At 38.5% G+C, this 26,257-nt stretch overlaps 1 long non-coding RNA gene across 1 annotated transcript in view; it reads right to left on the bottom strand.

Moving 5' to 3' along the window:
• The window catches only part of LOC144772026 (uncharacterized), a 255,041-nt gene that overhangs the window by 51,157 nt on the left and 177,627 nt on the right, over positions 1-26,257 (bottom strand). The window lies entirely within an intron of this gene.

The raw sequence follows: 26,257 nt of genomic DNA, 5'->3' as shown, positions 1-26,257 counted from the left end.
AATATCTGTGTGTGTCCCTGTGGTTTTGTTGTATGCATGGGGGTCCTGGGCCCTACAACATTACATTGTGCAGTGTACAGCGGACGCAGACATGTCACTGCAGGCAGCCGGTTAGTCCTTGGACATGTAGCTTTGTCGTCACCCGCTCAGTTCGTAAAGGGAGTGGACTGGGCCACTGTACGCAGAGCCAACTGGGTGTGTGACTGATATGTACATGCCCCTGGGTGTGGTTCTATACTGGAAATGTGCATCTGCATGTGTCTCCATGGCAGTGTGGGTCACCTTTGTGGGGTAAAGGTGGTCCCTGAAGGGTAATGGACACCCACGTCATTTAAGATGTCATCAGTGATATCATCAGTGATGTCACTGAACATGGTATGAGTGGTGTAATATGTGATGTGATCAGCAGTGCTTTACGGGGGTGTGAGTTATAGTTATCTCTACTAACTATAAAGGCCGAATTTCACTGGTTTTGTATGAGTGAAATGTCCAACTAACTATAATGTCCCCGAAATCTGTGTTTTTTTCAGTGAATTTTTAGGGTTTTTTAAATGCTAATTTCTAACTATAATGATCCTGAAACCTGTGGCTTTTTCAGTGGAAAATAAATAAATATATATTACCTAGTGACGGTCGCCAGTAGGTAGTTATAGTTAGGATTGTTTTCCATAGGGAATCCGCAAAATTCTATTGGGAATAACTTTGGCGCAGATTGAGGGATCTGCCTGTAATTTTCCTCAAATTTGCCTCGCGGTGGTCCTCTCCTTCCCTGAAAGTTTGGGGGGGATTTGTCAAGCGGGGGCCGAGATAAAAGGGGGTCCCAAAACGTGTTTTTCCCATGTTCATTTCCATAGGGCGGTTGGACTCACTTTTAGCCCGAACGCCTGAATGGATTCCCACCCAACTTGGCAAAATTGTAGGTACTGGTAGCCCGATGTGCCTTTGCTATGTCTCAAGATATGTGATCCAGTGGATTTTGAGTAATTTAGGTTAAAAAAATATATATATCTATAGACGCGCCCCGGTACGCGCACCGGGGAGCACTCCCGGCGCGTACCGCGAGTTCTCGCGTGGAAAGCTGATTGGCTCTCGGGTGTCTGTCAACATTCGAAACAGTCCGGAGCGGCCGCCATCTTGTGTCTCGGTAGGATCGAGACACAAGAGGTGGCAAAAACAAAGGGGGAAATAACCAAAAGGGGGCAGGGTAGACCCCCCTGACCCCCTAGGTTTGATGTGGGGGCCATAAAAGGGTCCCGCGGGACAACATTTTTTTTTTTTCGATTTTCGCGGGGGGAGCGTCCGGTACGCGCACCGGGGAGCGTACCGGGGAGCGTACTTTGGTGAAAAATAGTGAAAAAAATTAGTGTAAAATAATCATTTTGAGTGATCAGAGGTAGGGTAGCTCTGAAAAGAGCTTTTGGGTTCTGTGGCTGATTTAGGTACCTACAAGTACATCCCACACACACCCACACGCACACACCCCACACACACACCCACACACACCCACACACTCCTCACACACACACACCCACACATCTCACACACACACACACACACCACACACCCACACCCACACACTCCCCACACACACCTCATACACCCACACCTCCACCCACACCCAAACACCCCACACACCCACCCCAACACCTTACACATCCACACCAACACCCACACACCCCACACAACCACACTCACACACACACCTCACCCCCCACACACACACCTCACAGACACACCCCACACATCCCACACACACACCTCCCCCCCACAAACACACCTCACAGACACACCCACACACACATCCCACGCACATACCCCCCACATCCACCCCCCCCCCACACACACCTCACTCACCCACACCTCCACCTACACCCAAACACCCCACACACCCACACCCACACACCCACCTTACACACCCATACCCCCACCCACACCCACACACCCCACACACCTACACCCACACCTTAACCCCCCACACACACACCTCACAGACACACCCCACACATCCCACACACACACCTCCCCCCCACACACACACACCTCACAGACACACCCACACACACATCCCACACACATACCCCCCACACCCACACACCCCCCACACACACCTCCACCTACACCCAAACACCCCACACACCCACACCCACACACCCATCTTACACACCCACACCCACACCCACACACCTACACCCACACACACCTCACCCCCCCCACACACACACACACCTCACCCCCCCTCACACATGGGGAAAACCCAGTGAAACAGTAAAATAATAATTTAAAGTGCTTAGAGGTAGGGTAGCTCTGTATAGAGTTGTTGTGTTGTGTGGGTGATATAAGTACCAGCATGTAGGTACCAATGCAGAGTTTTAAATTCAATGTAGACTGTCTCCTCTGTAGATAATTTGCATGTTGTTACAGAAGTTATTGTGGTATATGGAATCTATACTATAGTCTGTCAGGAAAGCAGAAACAACATGGAGGCATGAGATGAAAAAGAGATGTCAAATACACATTGGAGATAATAAAGTGGGAGAAAGGAAGTAACTATGAGCAAACTTACTATGTAACACAAAAATGTTGCACAGTATACTATAAGTCTCACTTTATATTATAATCATTTTGGTACTACTTCATGAATTACATATAAAAATGAATAATGTCTTGAACAATTTTTGATTATTAAATATACATTTATTTTTCTGATTCTTTTTCAAAATTTAATAAAACTTCGAACAATATATTGTCTGGAATGTCCTCATTTTCATTCTGTGATTCTATTGCTTCCACACACTCAAGTAATTCATGGTCCAGAGACTCATCCATAAAGTCAAAGTCATCATTCTCAGCAATATTTTCTTCAGGGTTGTTTTCCATAACAATTTCGCAAGACATATTAATTTTATTCTGTTCTCCTTCCATTTTCTTGCTGTAAATTGCATAAAAAATAAATATATCAGCAGAGATAGGGCACTGTTGGGTTTAAGTTCAGACAGTGAAGTTATCTTTGGGCAGTGTATGGTATCAGGCTGGAAGTAGAAATATAAAAAAGTGTATGTGATAAAGCCTAAGTAAATTCATAATTATACAAGAGAAGTCTAACTCAATCCATAACTATAACAGAGAAGCCTATCTCAATCTATAACTATTACAGAGGGATAGTATATAACTATCAGAAAATGTTTTCCCAAATTAACTTAAAGTGCACAACATACTTCACTTTCCAAAATAACAACTTACCTTTGTGAAAGCAGTTGAAGTTCCCAGTGAAAATCCTTTTCAAATGTACTTCAGGAAGTAGTAGTCAAAATGGCCGTGTTTCCCTCTCTTTTTTTAATATATATTCATGTACATAACCAATCAAATGTCAGGAAATAATAGTGGAAAATGAAAGTAATATTTTAATTGGTTGTAAATTCTAACACTTCAGATGTATTTTTGTCATGTAATTTACCTCAGGATATTTAGACAGGGGTACAGGCCAAATGGCTCAATGGAATTCCACCAAATTTGGGAAAATGGTAGGGACTGGTATGTAGTATTGCCTATTCTATATTTGGTGAACTTCTCTACAGAGGTTTTTATGTAAATTAACTTTTAAACATTTTTGGGAGCGCTCACCGGTGCGCGCCCCGGTACGCGTACCTGCAGCGCTACGGGAGTCCTCCATCTTGTGTTTCGGTAGATTTGAGACACAAGATGAAGGACAAACAACGTTGAGAATGGGTAAAAGGGGGCACGGTAGACACTTCCTGACCCCCTAGGTTTTCTGAGGGGGGCTTAGGAGGTCCATATAGGCCCAATTTTTTTTTTTTCACGGGGTGATCGCCCGGTACGCGCACCTGGGAGCATACCGGGGAGCGTACTTTGGTGAAAATTAGTGAAAAAAGTTAGAGTAAAATAATCATTTTGAGTGATGAGATGTAGGGTAGCCCTGAAAAGAGCTTTTGGGTTCTGGGGCTGATTTAGGTACCTACAAGTAGGTTCCAATGCACAATCTTAAATTCAGGAGGAATATTCTATTCCCCTCATCTGAGAAGTGCACACCATCTCCTCTGTAGATATCTTGCATGTTGTAACGCAAGTTGTTGTTGTATATTGAACCCATTCCATATTCTCTCATGTAAGCAGAAACAGATGTATTCACATGTTTCCGTGCTTTCTCAAATTGTGGACAAAATTGGTTGGACCACTTCCATTTCTGTCTTTGGCATATATTGGAATATACCAAGGCAGTTTGTGGAAAAAGTGTCATCAATTGCCCAAAGGTGTCCTTTAAAACCATTTCCAGACCTACCCCAGTCAAAGTGCCTAGGTCATTTCCACCACAGTGCAACATTATACGGTCAGGGTGTGGCAGATGGTGGAAGGTTTTCACCAATGGTATCAATTGATGACATCTCAATCCTCTTTGGCCAATCCACTTTATGTGCACATTTGGTAAATCAAGGTTGTGAAAAATTCTGATAGCTGCATACCTTTGAGCCCAGTGAATGTAGCTATGTCCAATAATCCAGACAGAGTACATGGTGAGAGGAGGTTCTGGTGAAGTCAGATGAAGTGTAGGAATGAAATGGCAGTTGGAACAGTAGGAGTTTGCAACAAAAAAACTGTGGAGTTTCAGTGCTCTTGAATCACAAGCAATGATTGGTGGATTCAGATAGTTGAAAACTGAAAGTTAGGGTGCATGGTTCTGTTCTGTGAAAGAAGTCATTTGAAGGGTCAAGAAAAAGTCATTAAAAGAAAGATTGCACCTGATAAGCTGGTTTATTGATAGGTCAAACATCCTTGCTGAGTTCATTTGCAACATTGTAGAATAAACGTTTAACCCTGAGAGCTCAGTGAGGAGGGAGTTGCTATGGTAACAGGTAGAAAGGGCTGAGGGGGGGAAGGGTGTTGATTTGAAAATAGAGAGGGAAGAGTTTTGATTGGTTACCATGAGGAATATGTGTGTAGAATTAGAGGTTTTCTGTGCCATTCATGGTTGCAGTGCCTGGAGTACATACCTTTTGCTCTGCTAAAGAAATATTGGTGTGTTTATCTGACACTGTTCTCAATCTCCCAAAGCATTTGTAAACGTGAGTTATGATTCATTCAATATAGATAGAGAGTTCAGATTAGGAAGCACATTGAGCTTCTTTGCTGTTGGTTTGTGTGATGCTTTTTGAAAATGCATGGTATCAATATTTGCAATAGAGAGGAAATGTATTTTGTAAAATAGTGAGTTTTCAGAACTGAAATGGAATTCTTGTACATAGGACCTGCGCTGTGTTTCTAAAATGTTATTCAAAAAACGATTTTGGGGCAAATCAATGGTTTTACATTTTTGAGAAGGAATAAATAGTGTGTGCATGATTACATAAAAATATTTGAACCTTTCACAATCATATGACCTGTGTTACCTCAGATTAGGAAGCAGAATGAGCTTCTTTGCTGTTGGTTTGTGTAATTTTTTGGGTAATGCCTGGTAAGAATGTTTGCAATAGAGAGGAAATGTATTTTGTAAAATAGTGAGTTTTCAGTACTGAAATGGAGTGATTGTACATAGGACCTGTGCTCTGTTTCTAAAATGTTATTAAAAAACGATTTTGGGGCAAATCAATGGCTTTTACATTTTTGAGAAGGAATAAATAGTGTGTGCATGATTACATAAAAATATTTGAACCTTCCACAATCATGTCACCTTTGTTACCTCCGATTAGGAAGCAGACTGAGTTTCTTTGCTGTTGGGTTGTGTCATTTTTTGGGTAATGCTTGGTAGGAATGTTTGCAATAGAGAGGAAATGTATTTTGTAAAATAGTGAGTTTTCAGAACTGAAATGGAATGCTTCTACATAGGACCTGCGCTGGGTTTCTAAAATGTTATTCAAAAAACGATTTTGGGGCAAATCAATGGTTTTACATTTTTGAAAAGGAATAAATAGTGTGTGCATGATTACATAAAAATATTTGAACCTTTCACAATCATGTCACCTGTGTTACCTCAGATTAGGAAGCACACTGAGGGCCTTATTTATGAAAACAGCGATGCGTCAGTTTTCACTGCGCACTCCTTGCAACACCAATGATGCGTCATATTTAATGTATGACGCATCATGTCGCAAGGAGTTACAGATATGTCAGTATTTCTGACGTATCTGTAAGCGCAAAAGTGACGCATTGCTGGAGTGTGTCACAAAAGTGACGCAACTCCAGCAATGCGTGTTTTCAAATGGGAAAGCCCCATGTGAAAGGGTTTGCGTCAGTCTTACGCCTGCTGTGAGGCAGGTACAAGATTTTGACATAACAGCGTCCTAAAAGTGAAGTATCTCATAGATTTCACTGCGTCACTATTACAAGGTTTTTTACGGGGGAACGCCCCCTCTGCATACATTATACCTGACGCAGGTATAATGTGGCGCAGGGGTTTAAAAAGTGATGCATCTACCTAGATGTGTCATTTTTTAAATATGGCGCAACAAGGCACATGTTTTATGCTGCCGATGCGTCACAAAAAGTGACGCATCACCAGTGCAAAACTGACGCAGGGCCTCATAAATGAGGCTGAGCTTCTTTGCTGTTGGTTTGTGTCATGCTTTTTGATAATGCTTGGTATCTACATTTGCAAGATAGAGGATTTTTATTTTGTGAAATAGTGAGGTTTCAGTAGTGAAGTTGAATGCTTGTACATAGGACCTGTGCTCTGTTTCTAAAATGTTATTCAAAAAACGATTTTGGGGCAAATTAATGGCTTTTACATTTTTGAGAAGGAATAAATAGTGTGTGCATGATTACATAAAAATATTTGAACCTTTCACAATCATGTCACCTGTGTTACCTCAGATTAGGAAGCAGACTGAGCTTGTTTGCTGTTGGTTTGTGTCATTTTTATGGTAATGCTTGGTAGGAATGTTTGCAAGAGAGAGGAAATGTATGTTACCTGTGTTTCCTCAAATTAGGAAGTGGATTGTGCAGATAAGGTGAGGCATGTCCAGGGGCGCAAAGGAGTTGAGGCCTGTGTCCATGAGTGCAATGGAGAGGACTTACCTCCTCTGACCCTTAGACAAACATTATCTAATCTGTGGCCCTTCGACAGGCCTCAATACATTGAGTATAATTGATAGTAACAGGGTGCAGATGAGATGAGGCGTGTTCAGGGGTGTAAATGAACTGAGGCCTGTCTAATGGTGCAGATGAGTTGAGGTCTATTCTGGGTTGCAGATACGGTGAGGATTGTCCAGGGGTTCATAGGAGGTGATGCCTGTGTTGAGGAGTGTAGTGGAAGAGAGGTCTGTCCAGGGGTGGAAAGGAGGTGAGGGCTGTGTCTAAGAGTGCAGTGGGGGATAGGCTTCATGAAGTGCAGTCCAGTGCACTCTTAGACACCGGCCTCACCACCTATGCTCCCCAGGACAGTCCTTACCTCATGTGTACAATCTGCTTACTAATCTGAGGAAACACAGGTGATATGATTGTGAAATGTGCAAATATATTTATTTAAACATGCAGATACTATCTAATCCTTGTCAATAATGTAAAAGTAATTCATGTGCCCGAAATATTTTTTTAGAATTATATTTAATAAAACAGAGATAAGGTCATATGTAGAAGTATTATAGTGTTTATATTGTTTGCTTATTGTCATTGTTTTGTTGTTTGGTAATAGTGGTCTATAATGATTTTTTTTTTTGTTTTCCACAGATTTAAATCAAGATTTCAATAGTAAGGAAATATGCCCTCAAGGGAAAGGAGACGAAAAGATTCTAAGCGTAAAAAATCAAAAACAGCAACGGAATTAAAGCAGTCTCCTACAACAAATACTTCAAAAACAGGAAAAAAGCTCCTGGTAAGACAACTAAGTCTTTCTTACGGAACATATGTAGATAAAAAAAAAATGTTGGACAGAATGTAGAAAAAGAGAAGGAGAGAGCAAATTTGAAGAGGAAGAAGAGATTCCGAAATTTTTTTACTACTGCAGCAGGAGACAATAATATGTATAGGAATAGAAGGCAAAATCAATTCAGGGACATTCGTAAACGAATGTTTCACAATAGGGTGGTTTTAAATTTGTTAAAAAATATTAAAAAAAGGTAAACAGAGATCTTCTTTTTGTAAGAAAAAGAAAAGTGTAGAGAAGATTGTTGATCATGCTTTTGAAGTTAAGAAAAAAATATTTATTTTAATAATCAATAGAATTAGGACACTTAACAAGACAATTGATGTTTTCAAATCAAACAGTAAATGGAAAAGAGTAATTAATCGGACTAATTTTTGTAAAGTTTTTTCTGGAGAATGGATGCACAGTTCAAGTTGTGAGCCATTTTTTAATGAGGAGAGTTACTTTCAGGAGAATGATTTAGTGCATGCAGTTGACACCAGTGGTCGAGCATATGAGGTGAAAGACGGTTGTCAGATTGAAAAAGAGAAACTTGTGCCTAGAGAACCAGAAGAGGTGTTAACTGATGAAGTTTTAGGGAGACGTACTAAGGGTCCAGTGTACACTTGGAAGTGTAGTAGTATTTGTAGTGTGCGACAGGAATCAATCGATTTGTTTTGTAATTTCTTACGTACATATAGTAAGGAAACTCTAAAACAGAAAATGAAGATGTTGCAAGACTTAGATCCTTGCAGAGTGAGAGAAAACACAGGTTTGCAAGGGCATTCACTGGCTTGTCTTTCTAGAAAAGTCTGTCAGAGTGTTTTTCATCATTTTAGGATGTTAGCAGTGCATCATAACAAAATGAGGAAATTAGTGAGAAGGTTGTATTATGCAAAAAGTCCAGCACTTAAGCTTAAACAATTAAACAGTGCTCTTTTGCATGGAACTGAATTAGATGTGAAGAAGATTTGTGAAGAAATTGAGATTTGTTATTTTAGTGAAAAAGAGGACAGTGTAGAAATTGACACAGAAATTCAAGGTAATGTGGAAGACAATGTACAGATTTCAACTACAGAAAAGTTTGATCAGGAAATTATCAGGTTTAAGGTGAAATCAAGTGAAAGGCCGAATTTTACTTGTGTGTGTTGTCGACGAACTCATTATAAGCATCAAACTAGATTAGTTGATTTATACGTAAAAAGTGAAAAGATAAATAATTATGAGTGGAAGGATTTTGCAACTTATTTGTGGGTGGAGAATTCTTTTGATTTGAGTTCTGATCAGCGTATTTGTAAATATTGTTATGATAAATTAAATCAAAACAGAATGCCTGCTAGAGCTGTTCATATTAATCTTGAGTTGGTAGACATTCCTCCTGAATTGATGGATTTAAATACATATGAGTGTATTTTGATTCAATGTGTCCATCCTTTTCAGGCAATTGTTCGCATGGAGCCTAAGATAGGGAAATTGCCTCCTTCAGATTTACAGAGAGGATTAAAGGGAAGAGTTGTTTATTTGCCTCTAGATTTCAAGAGAAAATATTGATACAATTGGTGTAGAGAAAGTGGAAGAGGAACCTCTGGTTATTCCAGTTAATGGGGTTCCGACAAAGAGTAAGAAAATCTGGCAAGATTTAGTGGATGTTAGGAAAGTCAAAAAGGAAATGTTGTATTTGGTCAAAAACAATGAGTACTACAAACATGTATGTGTTGGAGCAGAGGAAACAGCTGCAGATGAAGACAGTGATTGTTCAGCTGGCCAAATTGAAAAAGTTGATGTGTCTAGAAGTGAAGAAATATATGAACATTATACTGTTCATCCTTTGCATTCCAAAGAAGTAATGGGGAATGCAATTGACTTGTTTCAAATGAAATCAGCAAAAGGAAGTCCCATTAGTCTATGGAAAGAAAGTTTGGAAGCTCGTTGTTTTCCACAGCTAATTCCAACAGGTCGAGGTGGACGATATGACGATGGACCACTTAAAATTCCAGCATCTGAATACCGGACTTTAAGATTATATGCTGAAGATCCAAGGTTTTGTCAATGCATCCCATATTTGTTTCATCTACTGTATGAAAGTGACTTGTCTGGGCTTTCGTATGCAATAAACCATATACTGAAAAGTGGAGCACATCTCCAAAATGTTTCGGCGAGGGACTTTATGGAGAAAGTTAATCTGCAAGATAATATTTTGGAATCTCATCTAATCAATCTCATGGCATGTCAGCGTGGTACAAACGAGTATTGGTACCGTCATCATGGGGAATTGAAATGTATGCTAAGAAACTTAGGAACTCCTACATGGTTCCTCACTCTTAGCTGTGCCGAGTATGCATGGGATGACTTACTTCAATTTATACGCAAGGCAAATGCAAATATACAACATATAGAATTCAAAACACCTGGAGAACTGTGTCCTTTCGATCCAGTGAATGTATGCAGATATTTTAATCATAGATTTGAAGCTATGATGTCTTTCATTACCAACAAAACAAATCCTCCCCTTGGAGAGGTTTTGGATTTCTTTTGGAGAAAGGAGTACCAAGCGAGAGGTGTTCCTCACATACATATGTTGTTGTGGATTAAAGATGCACCCAAATTTGGAACAGATTCGGATGAGACAGTGATGAGCTTCATTGAAGAGTATTCAACATGTGCTGTTCCGAAAACTACTGAAGAAAACAGTTTAAGGCAACAAGTTTTACGCTTTCAATCCCATCGTTGCGGAAAGTACTGTCGTCGAAAATTCAGACAAGTTCTACACAAAATGTCGTTTTGGTTTTCCACGAGCAGTGATTTCTAAAGGAAGAGTAAATAATTTGATGTCTTCTCTGCGACATACTGTGACGAGGAAATCACCCAAAAATACATACAATTTAAAAAGAAACGAAGAGTCCAAGTACATCAACGACTACAACCCAGTGATTTTGTCCATGTGGAATGCTAACATGGATATTCAATTAGTTGCTGACAACTCTATTGCTGTGGCTCGATATGTGACGTCTTACATCACAAAAAAAGAAAAGACAGAACTGAAGGAAATGTGGGAGGACATTTCACATGAAAAGAGTATAAGCAAGAAATTATACAGTTACAGTCTAAAGATGTTGTCACATCGAGAAATTGGAGCATATGAATGTTCCGATCGATTGTCATCAGCAAGTCTATATGCCAAATCTAGAACCATCATTTGGGTGAGTCTAGGTCTTGCTGCAACACGAAACCGAGTTTTGAAATCTGTACAGGAAATAGAGTATTTGGCGGAGAAAGAACCAGAAAGTACAGATATTTTGAAGACAAACATGTTGGATACATACTATCCAAATAGAAGTCCTTATCTTGAGAACGCTTGTCTCTATGAAGTTCTGCAAAGATATATTTATAAGAGGAACATCAGAGAAGATATCAATAATGGAATATATGCTGTCATTGGATGTGAAGGGTGTCTAGTGAAACAGAGAAAAGGTCATTTGATTAATCATCGAAAATTGAGTTGTGAAAATCCAGACAAAAGAGAATTTTACTATTTGGCTCTTTTGCAACTCTTTAAACCATGGCGTACAGAAGAGGAACTACTTGGAGATTTTCTCTGTTACGAAAACTCTTTTAATGCAACGAAGGATACCATAGAATGCCCTGTTTTTCCAAATTATCTGCAAATGTAGAATGAAGAAATAGAGCAAGAAGCAACAATTGCTGCAGAAATTGCGAGAGACAGTTCTCAAGACAGTCAGAGTTCTGCTTCATTGAGTCAGGATCCACTAGGAGGACCAATTATCCAAAATGAAGCTGCCACTGCCATGGATGAGGTGGAAAGAGCTATGGAGCAAGCTCAAGAGGATGTAATTAATTTAGAAGATTTGGTGAAACAATTAAACCTTGAGCAGAAACAGATATATGATGAAGTCACAGAACAGGTTGAACATGGATTCAGTCATGAGAAGAAAGAGTGCTCATGTACATCTTTTAAGCCTGTCGAACTGTACGTGAGTGGAGAAGCGGGAACTGGAAAAAGTTTTCTGATTAAAGCAATTGCAACTTATCTGCAGAAAAGGACTGAATCACCGCTGTCTTGTGTTGTTACCGCTCCAACTGGGCTGGCAGCACATAATATTAAAGGGATTACTTTACATCATTTACTGATGCTGCCAGTGGAGCATGATAACAAATTGCAATACCACAAGCTATCTGGAGATGCGTGTTCCGAAGTTTCCAGAGTCCTGAAGAAAATGAAACTTCTTATCATTGATGAAGTAAGCATGGTCTCAAATCTAATGCTTGCTTTTGTGCATTTGAGAATGCAAGAAATTCTTAGAACAAAGTATGATGTGTTATTCGGAGGAAAACACATTATTGTTTTTGGAGATCTACTGCAGTTGACTCCAGTGAAAGGACAACCAGTGTTTAAAATGGTCATGCATGAAGATTCCAGGAAGTGCCTAGGAAGCATTGGAAACGTTAATATATTGTTAAATTTCAAATATGCAGAACTACTCCAAAATATGCGGCAGGCAAAGGATGAAGATAATAAAAATATTCTACAAGATGTAAGAATCGGAAAAATAAGTCAGCATGGGAAAGAAGCTTTACATGGACGATTAATTTCAAATTTGTACCCAAATGAAAACATTCTTCCAGAGAATATTTTTAAGAAAATTAACGAGAAGAAATCTGGCATATGTTTGATGCCTACTCTGAAAGAATGTTCCATGTTCAACAACAAAATGTTAAAGTTAGAAAATGAAGAGATAGTGAAACTGGAAGCTATAGATAAAATAGAGCATATGGGAGCAACAATTATTTTGTCAGAAAATCTGAAATCAAAATTGGATTCATTAGAGAAGACTATATCTAAAACTGCTGGTTTTGAAAAGACTCTGAATGTGTGTTTAAATTGTCGTATCATTTTGAGAAGGAATTTAAATGTTGAAAGAGGTCTGGTAAATGGAGCAATGGGTCATGTTGTTGGTTTTGTGAATTACAAAAATAGAGATGGAATTGAAAATTTTAAAATTTAATTTGATGGCATTGACGAAATAGAACAAATTTGTCGTTGTTCATCTAGATTTTTGCTTGTGAAAGACTTATATGTTCGCCGAAAACAGTTTCCTGTTTGTTTGGCATATGCAGTGACAATTCATAAATCTCAAGGTTTAAGTGTAGATAGTGCTTTGGTGAACATTGGAAGTTCTGTGTTTAAAGAGGGTATGGCATATATGTGGCATTATCACGAGTCAGAACTTTATCAGGATTGTACTTGATTGAGTGTGATGAAACAAAGATTTGTGCTGATCTAGATTGTGTTAAAGAATACAATAGGTTAAGAAGAGAGTATGCTCCACATTTGCCTCAATATCCTCTGTTTGAAAAACGTGTGGTAGGCCAAAAAAGAAGAAATGAGAATAATTGCAGTGAGGTACTAGCAAAAAGACAAAAAGTAGATGAAACTGTAATTGTAAGCAGAAAGAAAAAGCATTCTGTTGAAGATGTTGTTGGATTTCAGTTTGAAAACAGTTCTGGTGTCAACTGCTATGCTAATGTAGTGGTTAATGTTGGTTTTTTTTCTTCAAAATTTACAAGAACAGATTGTTGAAAATCGGGATCAAACATTCTGCTGTTTATTGAATTCTGTGTTTGAGAAATGTAGCAGTGATAGAGCAAAAATAGAAAGTGTTTCAGAAATTAGAAATCTCCTAGACATATGTTCTGGTCAAAATCAATTTTCACAGATTATTCAGCAGGATTGTCAGGAATTTTTAATGTATATGTTTGATGTATTGGAAGATGAAGGAGTAGATATAAAAAATCTTTTTAGCCTTTCTTATCAATGGCAGCATGACTGTGACAACTGTACTTTATCAAGTAGTACTAGAATAGACACTGAAAGATTTATATATTTGAGTTTACCAGACTGCAAATCAGTGCCTTTTAATAATCTAGTTAAAGCAGCTGATCACAATATGGTGTGTACCCAATGTAAGTCTGCAATGCTGTCCACATTATTTTTACAAACTTATGGTAAATATGTGATTTTAATGTTCCAATGATGTAGACCTGATGGAAGTAAATTGTCAACTTCTATTAAAAAGTTTGTGGCTTCTCAGTTATCAATTTCAGGAAGAACCTTTGTAACTGTAGCTATTATTTATCATGACGGTCCTTCAACAACATCAGGGCATTACACATGCTATTTAAAAAGTTGTAAAGGTTGGACCCTTTGTAATGACACTCATTTGACTTTCAAACAACGTTTGCCTTTTGACTTAAAAAATTCATATCTAGTGTTTTTAGAACCAAAATTTAAGTAAAGGTAATTGGCCTATAAAGACGGGAGCAGTTAATAAAGGTTACTTTGCTGTTTAAAATTATATTCTGAGTAAAAGTGATCAAGATAATATAAAAAATTGAGTTGTCATATAGGTACTGTAAGTGGATCTCATAGTAAGTGATATCAGTATTGAGTGAGTCAGAGATGGAATTACGAAAATTTAAATATTGTGAAAATTTTGTTTGAGCCTTTCTTTCAGAACGTCGGAAAAACTGTAATTTTAGAGTTTGTTTTAATTAATTTGAAAATATACTGATACATCTGACACTATTTGGCCTTAAGGAATGATGAAGAAATGAGCAAAGAGTTATGACTGAACAGGAGGAGTATATGAAAATAATGAAAATATTTCAGATGTTCTTCGAGGTTTTCTTCTAGAAAGTCGATGAAATGGAATTTTTAGAGAACAGCAGAGTACTTTCCAACGAAAAGGACCTTCCTGATATACTATTTGGCCTAAAGGAAAAGTAAGTGAATCAAAGATTAGTGTACATTTGTTATTTTTAAGTTTAGATGGTTTTTTAAAAAACACAATCTTTTTGATTATGGTTTGTTTCCCCGCTGTCATATGATGAGTAGTTTGAACTCACTTTTTTAAGTGAAATTCAATATATTCTGAGAACAGCAAAAATAAACTATGTAACATGTTGTACAAGTTAATCTATAGTTTGTATTCTGTAATTTAAATTATATTCCCATTGTCTCACACTTACTTTCCTTTTTCCACCCTCTTTCAGCTCTTTTTACTCACTTATAATGTCTTTCTTTCACTCTCTTTCAACCCCGTTCTTTTACTCCACTTCTTTCACATCCCCTCATTCTCATTTCAACTGTCTGCATCCCCTCTCTCCCTTGCATAACTATTCAGCTTTCAGTCTGTCTGCTTTACTTTCCTTTTCCGTGTTTTCCTCCTTTGCTCTTTTAGTAATTCCTCTTTACTCACTCACCAGTATTGTCGCACTCTATCACTATAGATCACCCACTCTCCCTCGCTTATCTTTGTTTCCTCCTTTCTTTTGACCTCTTCTCTCTATTTTCCGTTCACTACCTCTATGTCCTTAGTCCCTCACTCTCCTTGTGTTATGTTCACTTGTGTTTATCTACCTTCTATCATTTCTCTTATAACAACTTCACTGCTCCTCTCTCATCGTTCATCAACCTATTTCTTTTAGTCCGGTTTTATTACTACCCTTCATTTCCTATCTTTCAGTGTCCTTCTCTTTACTTTCATCACCGAATCACTCTCTCAGTACCACTGCTTTAGTCCTCTTCTCCTCTCTTTCCTGCTTTTGCTCCCTTACTCATTTTTCTTTCCTCACTCATTGTACTCCACTTCACTCAGTCCTTCCCTTAGTCTCTCTGTCTACTAACTTCCTCACTCCTTTTCCCTCAATCCTTCTATATTATCTTCTCTCCCTTCATCCCTTCACTCTATGACTCTCCTTCACTTACTCTCAGTTATCTTCCATTCCTCATTCTTCTAAATGCATCCTTTATTAGACTCCTTTCCCTCTCAGTCATTATCTTTTTACTTACTCCTGTTTCCTGATTTAGTTTTGCTAACTCATATTCTTTTAGTATCTTTCTTACCTTCAGTTAATTTTTCTCTTCTTCTCTTCCTTTCTGTCAGTGAATCTACATGCCTTACTCTTAGTAATTTGCTCTCCTTCTATTTCTTTTCCCCTCTTTTTGTCTTTCTACATTACTTTATTTCTAAATACACTGTTATGATTTTTAACCTCTTCATTTGTATCTTTAATTTTATATACATATTTTACTAATTATAACTTATTTTTCTTCTCTCTTTACATATACAAAATGTAGTAAAAAATGTAATTAAAGTTACATTTATTATATGGTAAGTGTGACTAAACAAATGTAGTTTGTCATGACCCTTTGCTTTAACCTCACTACTATTTTCTCAACCTACCTCAGTCCTGTTTCTTTACTCTGCTTCCCTCACTTATTCATATTCTCCATGTTTACTCCCCTTTCCCTATTTCCCCTCCTACATTCAACTTCTTTCAGTCCCCATTCTTTACTTCCCTTACCCTCTGTTCCCTTCCTTTGCTCACTCACTCATTATCTTTCCCTTAATCATTTACTTCAGTCCTACACACACACCTCCCCCCAACACACACACACACCTCTGACATACACCCCACACACACACCACACCACACACACACCTCACATACACACACACAGCCACACACACACTCCTCACACACACACACCCACACATCCCACACACACACACTCCACACACATACCCCCCACACCCACACACCCCCCACACATATCTCACACACCCACACCTCCACCCTCACCCAAACACCCCACACACCCACACCCACACACACACCTTACACCCCCACACCCCCACCTACACCCACTGACTCCCTATAAGTCACCCACACTGCCTTACTTACCTTTCTTTCCTGTTTCACTCAGAGTCTTTCAGTCACTCCTTCCTTTACTCTCTCTCTCTTTTCTCTCTGTCACTCCCCATGTCTTAACCTTATTCACTTTTATCCACCCTCTTTCACCCCTCTTTACTTACACTCACTGCTCTTTTCTCACCCTCTCTCACCGTTGTTCATTTATTCCGGTTCCGTCACTACCCCTCATTCCCCATTCTTTACTGTCCTTCCTTTTACTTTCAACACCCACTCACATTCTACCAGTACCTCTACTTTAGTCTTCTTTTTTTCTCTTCCCTTCTTTCGCTCCCTTATTCATTTTCCTTTTCTCACTTACACCCTATTACACCTTCTCTGTTTTTTACTATGTAATAAACAATCCCTCTGTGTTGCTCCCTCTAGCTCTTTTTCTATTAACATTACTCTCTCTGTGTTCTTCCCTCATGCTCACTCTTTCTTTATTAATTTTTTTTTTTTTGTGTGCGCGCCCCGGAGCGCGCCCCGGTGCACGTACCGGTTCGCGTACCCTAAGGAAAAAAGAATGACAGAGATTCTTTAAAAATATAGGTTTATTTTTATAAATTAAAGGTAGTTCTAAAAAGAACTGTTTTTTTTATTCTTTTTGTTGTTTTATTTTTTTTATTGTTTTTTGAACATTTTTTACTTTTTTTTGCTTTTCTGAACACTTAAAAAAAAATTTGTATTTTTTATGGGGAGAAACAAAAAACAGGGAATTGTAAACGGCTCAACTGGAGCAAAAGAAAAATCAGGAAAAAAGTAGTTTTTTTTGGGGCAATTGTGGTTGTCACCAGCAAGAACGATAAGCTTTACGCTCTGCTCACCATAGCTGATGGTCAGCAGTGCATTGCACGCGCAAGTTATAGTGAGTCCAACTAACTATAACGTGGGAATTTCAATTGTTTTATGCGAGTAAAACTTCCAGCTAACTATAACAGGTGTGAAACCTATGGTTTTTTCTGTGAATTTAATAGGTTTTTTAAATGCTAATTCCTAACTATAACTGGTGTGAAACCTATGGTTTTTTCAGTGAATATATATATATATATATATATATATACATATATATATATATATATATATATATATATATATATATATATTCAGAGTCAAGTGACCCTAGAAACTCCGCCCATTGACCCGTGGCGCGACGATCGCTGGCAGTGCACAGACCGGCATATAATCAAAAGAGTAAGTCCAATAACATGCGCTCTCAGAAGTATTTGCTCAAAATAATTTAATCGAAGTTAAACGTTTCGGAAGCGAACTTCCTTGGTGTGAACAAGGAAGTTCGATTCCGAAACGCGTGACCTTGATTAAATTCTTTTGGGCAAATACTTCTGACTTCTGAGAGCGCGTGTTATTGGACTTACTCTTTTGATATATATATTTTCACTGAAAAAACCATAGGTTTCAGGGGTGTTATAGTTAGCTGGACATTTCTCATACAAAACCATTTAAATTCCTCCGTTATAGTTAGTTCTGCTAACTATAACTCGCGCGCCCGCAATTCACTGCTGATAATGTCACATATTACAACATTCATGACATGGTCAGTGACATCACTGATGACATCATCCAGTGAATGTGGTTTAGTTTGAAATTTAAATATGTATTATATATATATATATATATATATATATACACCAATTTGTATTGAAGATTGAGTAGATATATAACTGTCTGGGTGGAAGATTTACTAGCTGTCTGACTGTCTGTTTAAGTGAGTAATTCAAAGTAATTCACTTAATACATGGATTAGTAACTAAACTATGTGAATGTGTGCATCACTGTCTCTGTTGTATAACATGCTGCATCAGTTGGTCACTAACTACATGATTGTGTTTATTAGTAATCGATTTGTTTGGTGAGTATTTGTATGGGACACTGAGTTTGTATATGTGGTTGGATGGGTTGCGTGTGCCTCTATGCGTAGATGTGTGAATGGTTGATTGACTAAGTGTATAGGTTTAAAAGTGCATGTGGAAACAGTTGTTTGGGTGACTGAGTGTATTTATTTGTGTGTTGGTGATCGAATATATGTTTTACTTGTACATCTTCAACAAAGTAAAAAAATAAAAAGCATTGTATGTGAGACTTGGTGTATATAAATAAGTATATGTAAGAATCAGTGATTGTGAGAGTAACTATATGAATGAGTGTATAATTGTAATGGGGATTTTTTTACATATTAACTATGAGTTACTATGTGTTTGAATAAGTGAGGTATTGTGTGTATAATTGTGTGAGTAAATGTAAGTGTGATTAATTTTTTTTATGAGTGAGTAGGATGACTGCATATCCCAATAAGATGACTGCTGATGTGTCAATGTCTATATATGTGTATAAGTGTATTTCATAGTGTTCTATCAATTAGTGACTGCATATATAAGTGATTCTATTGTTGAATGGGTAGTTGTGTGTGTAAACTTAGGAATCAGTGAGTAGATATGTAGTAACTGGTATTGGTGTGTCAATGGTTTCAAATATGGTACTCTGTATTTTTCAGTGAGTGATAAAAGGTTATACTAGTGTATGACGAGGTGTATCAGATTGTCACGTGGATGATGTCATCAGTGATGTCATTTGAGATGTCATCAGTGATGTCACTGACCATGTCATGAATGATGTAATATGTGACATCATCAGCAGTGCATTGCGGGCGCGCAAGTTATAGTTAGCAGAACGGAGGAATTTCAATGGTTTTGTATGAGTGAAATGTCCAGCTAACTATAACACCCCTGAAACCTATAGTTTTTTCAGTGTATATCTAAGGTTTTTTAAATGATAATTCCTAACTATAACCTGCTTGAAACCTATGATTTTTTTAGAGAATTTCAAAGGTTTTTTAAATGATAATTCCTAACTATAACCTGCCTGAAATCTATGGTTTTTTCACTGAATTTCAAAGTTTTTTTAAATTACAATTCCTAATAATAATGTTGACCACTTCCCCATATTTTCTACAAGAAACCAAATCTGCAATGCTACCTAAAAAAACACATTTATTTAATGCAGAGACAATTATACTGTATGTGTTCAGCTTTTGTTAAAATAAGAGACAAAAATCATTCGTCCAAATCTGTGCTCAGTACTGCCTTCGATCTACAGTGCAAATCTATACTACGGACAACATGAAATTTAGCCTTGATTTATTTAAGGTAGTGATAATTGTACTTTATGTCCTTTATGCCCTCAGATTTTGTTAAAGGATATGACGAAAAGAATTTCTTGATGTTTGTGATAACTACTGCTTTCGATCTACATTGTGAGGGCTCACGATTTAGGTGGAATGGCAATTTTACATGACGCATTCCAGTAGGCAAGAGACATTGTACCAGTGCGACCAGCCCGAACCACAAATCATCGCACAGTGCGCACACACTGAGTTCTTCAGGTACCACTAACTCACTGCATCACAAGTCATTTCCCCGTGGCTTTATTAAGACAGAATTCACTAGGCAAAAACATAGCTCCCTGTTCAGCTGGCCCACACCACGCATCATCGCTGGCTACGTAGACGTTGAGATCCACACCTACCACTAACTCTATACAGTTTAAGTCAATGCCACATGGCTGTGGGCCCTTCCTGATGACTGACTCCCGTCTATACTGCGAACAGTAGGGCTCACAATTCAAGATTAGTACCAATGCAAATTGTGTAAGAGACTATAATCGGTTAAGGAAACCAAATGCTCCCAATCTGCAACATCGCCAACAAACATACGTCCACATTTTGAGAAAGTTAGAATGCACTGCCTGAAGTGCAATTGTTTAATTTGTTATGGGGAGCAATTAGTAGACCTAGTGTGCAGAACAATTGATAACGATTGATGGTAGGTTTTTTCCCCCCCTCAAAGTACATGCAATCCAGTATGCAACATTCAATGCTTTGAGTGCAACCCGTTCAGACCACGCATTATCACAGGGTGAGCACACGCTAAACACCAGACATACCACTAACTCAGTACACCATAAATATTCGCCTGAGGCTTTATTAAGGGAAAATTCAGTAATCAAAAAACATTACCCCCATTGCGGCCTGTCTGGGCCACGCATCATCGCAGGTTACGTACACGTTCAGTCCCAAAGGTACTACTAACTCAGTGCCCCATAATTCATCGCCACGTGGCCGTATTCAGGCAGAATTCAACGGACTCTTCGTTCATTATTTGTAGGCCTGGGCGGTAAATTCCGTTTCGCTTGCAGAATTTGCTGATTTTGGGTAATTTTGCGTACCGTGAGAACACGAAATTGCCCAAAATTCTGCGTTTGGCGACCTCGCGAAATTTTTTGCTTGTTCGCGTTCTCAAAATGCGCGTTCGCGAGATATTTCCCCCTGAGCACGCAAACAGTAATTGCGAACAGGAAAAAAGCATAGCGAACAAGCAATTCCGCGCGTTCGTGGAATTTCAGCATGTTCGCGGAGTTTTTTTTTACTGTTTCGCGGAAATTTGCGTAATATGATTATGCGAATTCCTCCCACCCCAAATTATTTGCAGAGTGCAGTACCAAACTAAATAAAACGTCTATCAAACCCTATACAATATCCCTTTAGTAGCCTTCCTTCAAAAACTTTTTTTTATATTAGTTCTAGGTTTAGTTGAAAAACATAATTCACGGTGCAAGTGCAAAGGCAAACTCAATGGCAGTCTACACTGCGGACAGCACAGGTCACCACTTGAACTATAATGTCCCTGAAACATACCCATTTCGACAATGTATTCCATACATGTTTCATCTTTTATTTCAATCGTGATTACAGATTATGCAGTCCAGTAGGCAACACGCTGACTACCAGACGTACCACTAACTCAGTGTACCATAAATAATCGCCACATGGCCTTACTAAGGCAAAATTCATTAGCCAAAATACATTCTTAGCAGTGCGGTCTGCCTGAACAACACATCATCGCAGGTTCCACACAAACCGACCCTACATTAGTGCACCACAGCTCATGAACCCTTTACGATAGAATCTTCTGTGTATTATTTCACATGTAGTGCTCCTACCTTTGTACAGCTGAAGTCATAAACCATTTACGATTGAATATCTATGTATGATATCATGATTACTATTCTACTTGTTACCAACAGCAAAGTAATAAAATGGAGTCGAGCACACGTGCCCGTACACACTTCAACTATCTATTTGTGTCTTTGTATTTATTATGTTTCTAAAATGCTGCTCCTATGCCCTACCACATTATATTGTGATATAAATAGCGTATACAACCATCTTACCTCTCACAGTAAGTGTGGGCTATTCCTCCTTTAAAAATATTTTTTTTGCATATTTATATAGCGCAAAATCAACCCAAAACTATATCAGCAATTTACATAAGCACCAAATTTGCAGTACATTTCAGGCACGGGTAGATTATGTCATTACTCTACAATAACAGGATGTGGACGCAACTCCGAGCCTCGAACACTGATTTCCAGCACCAAGTTCAAGAGTATATCTGAATGACCACATACGTATATATATTATCTGCCTTTCATGTGCCAAAAACTGCAACTTAAACCTTTCACAGCCCTGTATTACTACAGCTACAACACTCCACTAAATGTACAACAATCATTCATAATCGCAGAAATGCGTCATGTCCGCATCTTTTATGTATGCAACTATGAATGAATATAGAGTCAGTGATACCCCGTATCTTCCATGTTGGCTATGTTGTGGACCTTTATAGATATAATGACACATTTGCATTTAAGACCCGGGTGACGTCAGCACTACAAGACGGACACCCTAAAACACTTGATTTCTCATATAGCTCACTACGGAACTACGCCCATAGCTCCAGAATCATGGTTCAGAGCCTCGCGCAGCACTGGCATACGTCAGGCCAGCCCACTCTGCTTACGCTTCCAGGAGAAAACAAAAACGCAACATTGCCCAGATTTCCATTGTACTGATTTCTTAGTTCCAGGTCTAGTTGTCAGAACGGCACACACACACTCCCTCATGCCTGGTATACACCCACACCACACCCATCCAGCACATGCATCACTACACATGTGACCCTACCAATAAAAAAGACGGGGCGCACATGCTCTACGCCATTTTACAGTTGCTCCCATCGCAAGCGCTGTAATGGCCCGTCCTAGTGGTACGGACGCCTTATGTAGGCCCAAACCACCAACCAATCCCTTCCCTTGCGCAGATTTTCGAAAACATTTCATTGACTGTTGTGTACTTAACTGTAGCTTACTGAGCCTAATGTTGATTGGCTTGTTTTTTATATGTGACCTTATGATACCCTCACCATGTACAAAGCCACTTTGTAACGTACTTTATTTTACAATGCGTTTAAAAAAACAAGTTGTGGTAGGGTGTTTTTAACTTATACTGTCTACTCTGCTTACGAGTTTGTTGACTATGAAAGTATTTAGAAATACTTTTCTAATTTCTATTCTATCATAATTGTGCCGACTTCTCTCCTTTAGCGTGGAGTACTGTGCCCTTTCATTAAATGTATAATTCTTCAAACCATCCTTGAAAGAAAAATGCACAAGTTTTCCAAATATTTGTATTGAGTCTTTTTAAATCATCACACGGGTGAGATGCAAAATCTTTTTTTCAATCATTGGTATTACGCGTTGGACCACATTTAATTTTTTTTTCATAAGCACTCATTCCTTATGTTTACATTATCTAAGTGTTGCCCCGTCATCTTTATTTAAATGATTGGGCTTTTTTAACTTTCAGATAATGTAGAATAGAAGTGCTACGGCAAACACTCCCTCACTACTTCATCTTTCCTTTTTTATGTACATTTCATTTCATTATTACATTTAACAATCATATTTAAAACATAAAAGCATTATTAATTAACATTTGAAGGCACAATTATATTATTTTTGTTCATAAAAAGTGCTTGCTAAGATAACCCTCTTGTTCTTTACGAGTGAAAATTGGTAAAAGCACTACTCAATATAAATACTTTTAACCCATTTTCACTCTAGAAGATAAAGAGTATTCTCCTTTATTCCAAAGTATTTCCTTTTGCGTCAATAGTGTATTTATAGTACATTTTCCAATCATTTTAATATACTTGCATTCTTAAAAAATATTATTTATTATTCTTTCAAATCCTCTGTTGAAAGTCATCCAACTCCACTTGAGGGATCATAAAGTTGAATGTAAATTAAATTATACATTAACAATATGTTCCCTCTGTGGAAATGAAAGGTAAACTCAAGATGATACCATCGCTCCGAATCATTACCTTGGATGAAGTAATTCCTTAATTCACCTATATTTCTTGTAATGGTTCTTTCGTCAACTCGTTATTATATTCCATTTAAACTTAATCATACTACATTGTATAATCTTTTAAATATTTTTGCTTTCTTTTTAAAAATATCAAACATATACCATTTTACATAATTTACCTCTCTTCGATATTCTTTCCTCACTCCGTCGTAATTCCTCCAACTCCTCTGGAGGGGACATAATGTTTTATGTATTTTTAAATATACATTAACAAATGTTCCCTCTGAAGAAATGAAAGATATTCTCAAGATGCTTCTGCAGCCCCGTATCATTACCTTCCTCGTAGTTTCTTCACCCGTATTGATTCTCTGAAATTAAACTAATCATCCCATGGGTGTGGTTTATATACTTTTTCGTTAGTTAACACTTTATGGGATCAATTTATTACTCCTACCTCTTTTAACTCACGTTTTTCAGTTGACAGGTGCTCTCATTTTCACTGTTTTAGTACGTCACGTGTTTATGTAAACGTGCCTCTTTCCATACTTTTTAACTTTCAAATAATTTCCAAAATGCTTTATTTTAACTTGTTTTTCTTATAAAAGCATTTCTATAGGCTACTCTCTTTGTTTTATACGAGTATTTTCATTCATTCCCCTTTTTGTTAACTTATTATTCTGCCTTTTTTTCGAACTTTTTTTTTAATACTCTTCATCACCCTAAACCCCTATTTTCTCTGCATCCCGTGCCAGAGATACTCTCTATTAATCTTTGAGTATTCGAATTCATACCAAGTATTAATTTATTTTATTCCATTAATCGGTGTTTTCATACATTTCTGTAACTAATATTTATAATCTTTATTTATAGTTCCTGCCTACATTTTAATACACTACCCCACCCAAAACCCCTATTTTCCCTGCAGCCAGAGATATTCTCTTTTATTCTTCGAGTATTTTAATTCATACCCTAGTATTAATTTGCATAATTCAATTATCCGTGTTTTCTTAAATTTATTTATCTAATATTTATAATCTTTCTTTACAGTTCTTATCTTGATTTTAATACACTACCCCCCCACAGCCCCTATTTTCCCTGCATCCTGTGCAAGAGATACTCTCATTTAATTATCGAGTATTTTAATTTATTCCCGAGTATTGTTTTAACTAATTCCACTAATGCGTTAATAAACAAAATTGTATATTATAAAATAATAACTATGTATTATTTTTTAAAGCAAGTACTTATTTTCATTTAAAAAAAAGATTGCGTTGTAATGGCGTGCGTTGTAATTGATTGAGCGTTGTAATGGCATGGGTTGTAATAACATGCGTTGTAATTGAATATACGATGTAAAAGTTTAATTGTAATAGCATTACGATGCGTGGTACGGACAGACCGCACTGGGGGTAATCTTTTTTGACTACTGAATTTCCCCTTAATAAATAAAATCCACACCAGATTGCTTTTCCACATGCATGTTAGTAGCTCCCCATGTGGAAAAGCAATGCCGGCTCCTGAAGGACGTGGGGAGCCGGCGGGACTGTGGGGGCATTGGGGCTTCCCCCATGGTCCCAACGTTTCTTATAAGCCCCAGGGGATGGGGTCCCCGAGGATATTAGAACTTACTGATAGGGGCTATTTATTATACAGTAAAATTAGAAGTCGCGCGCCCAGCGTGGCACTCAGTGAGCCCCCCCTGGTATGCACGGGTTGGATGCACAACTCATAATCCATAGGGTCCGCGACTCCAGCGCGTTTGGTGCACAATTTCTACGCGTTTGGGAGCCGGCATTGCTTTTCCACATGGGGAGCTGCTAACAAGCAGCTCCCCTTGTGGAAAAAGTAATCTGGTTTGGATTTTGAAAGAGAGAACAGATTTCCCTGCTCTCTCTTTCAAAATCCAAACCAAGTTTGCTATGGGAGGGCGGGAGACTCCCGCCTTCTCATAGCAAACAACAGTGTCCCGGGGGTAGGCACCCCGGGACACTGCAGGAGCTGGCCCTGGGGGGTGCCGGTCCCCAGGGCCTTCGAGTGCTCCAGGAGGGGGGACACGCAGCCTCCTTCCCACAAAACAGAAAGCCCTGGGGGGTGGTGGCCCCCGGGGTTTGGGGGGGCCATTCAGCCCCCCCAAAAATTATGGTGGGAGGGGCTTTTGAGCCCTTCCCAACAATTTATTTTATAGCCCCGGGAGGTGGCGGTCCCCGGGGCTGGGGAGGCCTATGGCTCCCTTTTAAATTTAATAATTTTGCCCCCGGGATTTGAACCCCTGGGGGCTAATTTTAAAAGAAGCTCCGTTCTATTTTTTTTTTAATGGCAGGATCCGCGCACCCTGCGCGCACCTTTAAAAGAAATTAGGGGGTCCTGGGAGTCCTTCTTGGACCCCCTAAGCAGGTCTAGAGGGT

Source organism: Lissotriton helveticus, chromosome 8 (genome assembly GCF_964261635.1).
Source record: "Lissotriton helveticus chromosome 8, aLisHel1.1, whole genome shotgun sequence".
NCBI lineage: Eukaryota > Metazoa > Chordata > Amphibia > Caudata > Salamandridae > Lissotriton > Lissotriton helveticus.
Note: the sequence above shows the minus strand (reverse complement) of the source record. Positions and strands in the feature narration are given on the sequence as shown.